The sequence below is a fragment of the Sarcophilus harrisii genome, chromosome 2 (genome assembly GCF_902635505.1).
Source record: "Sarcophilus harrisii chromosome 2, mSarHar1.11, whole genome shotgun sequence".
NCBI lineage: Eukaryota > Metazoa > Chordata > Mammalia > Dasyuromorphia > Dasyuridae > Sarcophilus > Sarcophilus harrisii.
In genome coordinates, this window is record NC_045427.1 from 348452790 (window position 1) to 348460245 (window position 7456).

Genomic DNA, 7456 nt, shown 5'->3' on the forward strand with positions numbered 1-7456 from the left:
GCCACATTTGTTCTTTGAAATTTTGAAACATTCACTTTTGATTTTGTATGTAGATTGTTATTTTTATAATTATTGTGTATTTTGTTTCCTTGATTCTGCTTACTTTATCCTGCATCAGCACATGTAGCTTTTTCCATGTTTCTCTGTATTTATCATATTCATAATTTCTTATAGTACAGTTATATTCCATTATATTCATGTAACAATTTAGTTAGCCCATCCGCAATGGATGGGCATGTACTTTGTTTCCAATTCTTTGCTATAAAAAGTCACTGCTTAAGTTTTCAAATTAAAGTTTATTTTTTCAATTAACTTTGCTTTTATTTTTCCCTCCTCCTAATTTGGAATAGAAGAGATACCCCAAAGAAAAAGAAAAAAAAAAGGAAGACAAAACTTTTTAACAAATATGCATAGTCAAATAAAGCAAATTGAAAAAGGTGCCTCATTCTTCATATTTAGTCTGTCACTTTTTTTGTCAGGAAATGCACATTTTTTTTTTTATCATTGGTCCTCTGAAATCTTATTTGCTCATTTCATATATCAGAGTTTTATAGACTTTCAATGTTCTTGTTATTGCATAAATTATTCTCCTTGTTCTATTTACTTTGCTCTGGAGCAGTTCAAAGAAATCTTTCCAGATTTCTCTGGAGTCATCTTTTTTTGTAATTTTTTACAATTACAATTTGTTCAATCTATTTCCTAATTGATGAGCATCCTTTACTAGTCACACACAAAAAATTCAATAATAATTAATAAATGCAAATTAAGCAATTCTGAGGTTCCTTCTCATATTCTTCAGATTGACAAAATTTGTAAAAAGATGTAAAAATGACAAATGTTAAAGGGACTATGGGAAAATAGATTCATTAATGTATTATTGTTGGAGCTAGGAACTGGTCCAACCATTCTAGGAAATAATTTGGAACTATTTCCCTAAAGTTACTAAAATGTGCATTCTTTGTAGTGCAGTGATATCACCACATAGATCTATATACCAAAAAGATCAAAGAAAGAAAACATCTTATATTTACTTATAGCAATTCTCTTGTAATGGTATAGCTTAATTTTTAGAGTTGTATACAAGTGGAACTTGAATTTGCTAGAGAAATTCAAAAGAGTAATACTCTTTCTTAACATCTAAGTCTGTAGCTTTAGATAAATTCCAAACCTCTTAGTATTTTTGCTCCTTTCTTTAGCTAGAGAATGGGAAATACCCCCCTGATGTTTCCATTGAAAAGCTAGAAATGGACATTATTAGACTTGCTGATATTATGGAGAAATGTTCACTGTAATAAAAAGCCCCACTGAAAGAAGGTCAGTTTCAAAGCATCTTTGGGAATCTGAAATCTTACAAAAAGAAACTAATTAATAAAGGCATGCAAAAAACATGATTGCTTTTCAATGAGCTAAGAATACCATGGTATTTTAACTGCTCTTAACAAAGGGTATTGTTTAAAGATTTCTCTCATCCATCTTAATGTGATTGGGAAGTAATTCTGTAGAAAAATTACTGGTTCGTTATAAGTAGCATTGTTAAGTTTCATGAGAGGAAAAAAATCTCAAAGAGCAAAAAATTTGGGGAAGGTAGGGCTCATTCAGCTCACTGGAAATAAATTTTAACTGTTTAAAAACCTATGGCATAAGGGAGTAAGCAATGGAATTGGAATGAGAGGATAGAAACATTTATTTGAGCTCCTCCACTTGCTAAATTTGGAATAAGAGCTCTACTACTTGCTCCCTCTGTGACCTCTAGCAGTCATTGACCTTCTCTATGCCTCATTGTCTTTATCTGTAAAATGAAGGAGTTTTTAATGTCCATTCTTAAAGTCTTTTTTAGTCCTACATCTACAAATAGGGGGAACAGAGGGAAAGGGTTTCAAAGGCAGAGAGAAAGCATATGGGTCAAGAAGACTTAACCTGGCTGTGAGTAAATTTGTCAGGAGAGTGGGAATTCCTCTCTTCTCCAACCCAGCATGGACAGCTTTTCCCTGAAGATGTACCAAGCAGAAAACATTAAGGTACAAACCATAAAGCTAAAAATCTCTGTGGCTGATTCAAGGTAGAGCCAAGATGGCAGAGGACAGGTAGAGACTTGCCTGAGCTTCCCCTCCAAACAACTTTAAATAACACCTCAAAAAATTCTGCAGTGGTAGAAGCCACAAAAAAGATAGGATGGAACAATTTTCCAGCAGAAGAAACTTAGGAGCTTGATAAGAAAGTTCTGTTGCACTAGGATAAGAATGGAGCATAATCTAGAACAACAAAGATCCAGCCCCAGCAAAGTAGCAATGGACTTTGAAGGCAGCAGTGGCAATTGTGGTACTTCCCATAGATGCTAAGGAGATTGTCCAAGGGTCAGAAGAATATTACAGAGGTTCTTTTGCTGGAACCAAGAGTAGTAATTTGTTGAATTGCCAATAATTTCATCTGGGCCTCAGTCCTGGGTCTTAGTCCCAGGGCGAGCAAAAGTACTACTAGCACATCAGAACTTGCAGCTGCAGAGGAACAGAAACCTGGTCACAATTGCAGAACAAAAAAGAATGCTTGTGGTCACTCATAAACATGAGCATAGTCCAGGAAAGTAATACATACATCTCTCCCTAAATCATTTCACCTTGAAAAACCAAAAACTTATAGGTCCCCAGAATTATCTCTGAAAACAGCTAACAACAAACTGGAAGCTTCCCTTATATCCCAGAAGCAGAACCTCACTTTAGCATAGAATTAAAAGTCAAGAAAGGCTGGAAAAAAATGAATAAACAACATAAAAGATCCTGACTTACAGAAAGTTACTATGGTGATAGGGAACATCAAAATGCATAGTCAGAAGAAGACAACAGAATCAAAACTGCTACATTCAAAGCCTCACAGAAGTATATGAATTGGACTCAAGCCATGGAAAAGATTAAAAAGAGTTTAAAAATTAATTAAGGACATGAGTGCATTGCAGCAGTAGTGGATCTGGCAGGAGCTGGGCCTCCTGCTGTGTTCAGATGCCTTGTTCCCAGCATCAAGCAACTCCTGCTCCTGCCTTCTCCTCCTCCTTCCTTTCTTTTTTTCCTCTTCTGGTACCCAGAGTATCCAAACCCTGCCATGGCTGACCAACTGACTGAGGCAGATCACAGAATTCAAGGAAGCCTTTTCTCTGTTTGATAAAGATTGATATAGGACCATCACCAGAAGGAGTTGGTTATAATGATGTGATTCCCTGGTACAAAACCTGATTGAGGCTTTGGTCCAAAACATGATCAATGAGGTGGAAGCAGATGGAAATGGAACCATTGATTTTCCTGAATTCCTGACCATGATGGCTAAGAACATGAAGGACATAGACAGTGAGAAAGAAATCTGAGAGATATTGCACATATTTGAGAAGATTGGGCTATATCAGTGCTGTGGAGCTTTTCATATGATAACCAATCTAGGGAAGAAGCTGACTGATGAGGAGGTGGATGAGATGATCTGAGAGGTGGACCTAGATGGTAATGGCCAAGTTAACTATGAAGAGTTTCTATAGAGATGATAACTATGAAGTGTAAATTATGACAGGCAGCAAGAGATTTACCAGTTTCTACATTAAAGTATCAGAGGACTTGGAATTATTCTGAAAGGCAAAAGAACTAAGATTACAACCAAGAATCATCTACCCAACAAAACTGAGTGTAATCCTTAGTGGGGAGGGGGAAGAGATATTAAATGAAACAGAAGACTTTCAAGCATTTCTAATGAAAAGATCAGAATTTCATAGAAAATTTGATTTTCAAATACAAGACTCAAGAGAAACATAAAAAGGTTCATAGGAAAGAAACATCATAAAAGATTCAGGAAAGTCAAATGTTTACATTCCTACATGGGGGAAATGATACTTGTAACTCCTAAGAACTTTCTCATTAAATTAGGGCAATTAGAAGTATACACAGACTGAGGGCATGGATATGAAATTCAATATAATGGAATGATTATTTTTAAAAAATAAAATTAAGGGATGAGAAATAAAATACACTGGGAGAAAGGGAAAGGGAAAAGTACAATGAGGTAAATTATCTGACATAAAAGAGGCACAAAAGGAGCTTTTACAATGGAGAAGGAGTTGAGAGAAGCAGAGGGAGTATGTGAACCTTACCCTCACTGGAATTGTCTCAAAGAGGGAATAACATACATGCTAATTTGGATATTGTTGTGTCCTGCTTTCTAGAGCCCCTAAGTTGGGGTGATAAAACGTACTGTGCTTTCTAGAGCCCCCATGCCAGGGTGATTAAAATATACCATCTTAGTGGAGAAGTGATAAGGCAAGACTCCCAAGGATGGTGGAAATATGGAGTCTGTTTATTCCAAGTTCTTTCACCCTTATATACCCTCATACCCAAATGTAACAAAAACACTGGGCATGTGCCAAGTATATACTGCACACGTGGGCCCACATAAACAACTTGCTATTGTATGTAGATTGCCACCTGATATCACTCTGCTTCAATCACAATGCAGGTTGTCACCGCCCCTTGACTTTTCAGGAAGACTGAGAGCCCTTAGGTAAGATGGGGAGCAGAACCACTCATTGTTAGCAGGTTCCCTCTGGGCTGAAGGGTCTTATATCTCACCCACAGTTCCCCCCACTATCTGTGGCCCTCTACATCTCTCCCTTTCTTTTGTTTTTAATTGAAGCAGGTATATTGAAGCAGTGGTTACATCCATCAGCACAGGAGGAATCACACAGGCAAATTGTAGTGTCATATAAGCAAGTAGTAACATAATAAGTAATATGAATAAACAAAATATTATAAAAGATTTCCATAAGTCTCAGAAGGAAGGTGTGGAATATAACTATCAATTCCCAACCACACATACTTCTTTAGCAGCCAAGAGATAGTCCAAAGCCAATCTATGTCCATCACTTCATATGTTAAGGAATCCAATGATTCCTGCAGGTTTCAAAGTTCTGCATCAGTCTCATTAACAATTATTTTTGATGTTCATGAGTCAATTGCCAAACATATAGAGTTAACTGCCAGGCTCTTTTAGTGGTGGGCACAGTCAGAGATGGAACCACCTGAAGTTTCTTGGGTGTTCTTCATTTCGACGGTCTTCTCTTTTTCCATCTCTCTCTGATGGATAAGGCAATGCGACTCGTTAGCATCCATCTAATTCCTTCTCCATCTGTTGAGATACAAGCAAACCCTCTGCCCCAAGCAGTTAGTCTGATTCCTTCCATTCACCACTTTCTGGATCTCTCCACATCACCTGGCCATTATCTAAAGATATTGGAGCAGCTCGCACTGGACCCTGCCTTTGAGGCAGGTTATGAAATCTGTCTTTTGGAGCCAGTGTATCTGTGCATCTTTATCAAAAATCAAAAAATTAATAATATATAGAGTTAAGTTCAGAAGTTTTCTAGGGTTACCTGTGGCTCCCCCTTTCTTTGTTTTTGGAGGATCATCTTGATGTCTGTTTCTCCACTTTGCTATTGCCTGTCCTTGAGGATTAAAAGGTATGTCATTGGGTGTGAAATTTGATACTGTGCACAAAAGTGTGCAAAATGTTTAAAAGTATATGCAGGTCCATTATCTGTTTTTATTACTTGTGGCACATCCATAATTGTAAATGCTTGTATAAGGAATTCAGTGACCATTTGGGCTGTCTCTTTTGCTGCTAGTATTGCAAAAGTAAATTTTCCAGATTTCTTTTTTTACAGCAAATACAGGGGAATTCCAAGGACTTAGAGAAGGTTGTAGATGTTCTTGGTCAAGTTGCTACTGTACTATATCTAATAATTAGGCCTGGATTTTTTCACTGGTTAAGGGCCACTGCTCCACCCACACTGGTATATCAGTTTTCCATTGAATAGGAACAATTGAGAGTGCTGGCAGGCCTTCAACAGCAGCCCTGCCTAAAAAGCCAAAGTACTTAACTGTTTCCATCTCAAAGGAATAGCACTAAGTTCAGTTGCTATTGATTGTCCTATGCCAGACATATAGGTGTTTGCTGTAATCTTTGGCCAATGACTGGGATATTATCTACACATTCCCCAGTTTCCCAAATCAGTGTATGGATAGATACTGTTTTGTAAGCACTCTCAGGCGGTAAAATGGGCAAGCCAATTGTGTGTGGAGGCAAGGGATTTATAGGCCAGATAGGGACAGGTTTCAGCTCTCCAGGGGATATCTTAGTAGTCCCAGAAGAATACAGCTCTATTCTTCCTAATTGCTCCCTAATGCCAAGTATATACTGCACACATGGGACCACATAAACAACTTGCTATTGTACGTAATTTGCCACCTGGTATCACTCTGCTCCAATCACAACACAGGTTGTCATCACCTCCTGACTTGTCAGAAAGGCCGAGAGCCCTTAGGGGAGACGGGAAGCTGAACCAGACATTGTTAGTAGGTTCCCTCTGGACTGAAAGATCTTATACCTCACCCAGAGTACCCCGGAGGGTATGTGACCCTCTACAAGGCATAGAAAATTATTTTACTCTACAGGAAAGTAAAAAGTTCAGTTAACAATAGGTAGGGTGGGGGCAGATAGGTGGCACAGTGGATAGAGCACCAGTCCTGAAGTCAGAAGGACCTGATTTCAAATCAAAACTTAATACTTTCTAGCTGTATGACCCTGGGCAAGTCACTTATCCCCAATTGCCTCAGCAAAAAAAAAAAAATAAATAAGTAGGGCAGATTGGGGGAGGTAAAAGTCAGAAGCAAAACATTTTTGAGGATAGACAGGGTAAAAGAAAAGAGAATATAGGAAGCTGACAAAATCAGATGAAGAGAAATACATAGTAACCATAACCATGAAAAAAATTTTTACACTAGATTTCTCCAATAAAGACCTCATTTGTAAAATTTATAAAAATAAGAGCCATTCCTCATTTGATAAATGGTCAAAGGATACGAACAGGCAGTTTTTGGATGAAGTAATCCAAGCTACCTACAATCATGAAAAAAGTCCTAAATCATTATTTTTTAGAGAAATATAAATTTTAAAACTCTGAGCTATCATCCCACCCTTATCAATTTGGCTAATTTGACAGAAAAAGAAGATGATAAATATTGGAAGGGATGTGGGAGTTGTAAAGTAATTCAACCATTCTGAAGAACAATTCAGAACTATGTTCAAAGGGCTATAAAACTGTGCATAACCTTTGACCAAGCATCTTCAAAGAGATAAAAAACAAATGATCAGAACCAAGAGAATATTGTATACTACAACGGTCATATTGTACAATGATCAGCTATGAATGACTTAGCAATTCTCAGGAGTACAATGATCTAAAACAATTCTGAAGGATTTTATGATGAAAAATTTTCTCCATCTCCATAGAAAGAACTAATAGAGTTTAAATAGAAATCAAAGTATAGTTTTTCTTCATTTTTCTTGTTTTTTTTCCTTTTTGTTTGTGTTTTCTTTTACAACATGACTAACATGAAAATATGTTTTGCATGACTGCATATATATTAAA

The 7456-nt window shown here is 37.0% G+C and overlaps 1 pseudogene; it reads left to right on the forward strand.

Moving 5' to 3' along the window:
• The first annotated feature begins 3093 nt into the window (after positions 1-3093).
• Positions 3094-3517, forward strand: LOC100930923 (annotated as a pseudogene).
• Positions 3518-7456: the final 3939 nt, after the last annotated feature.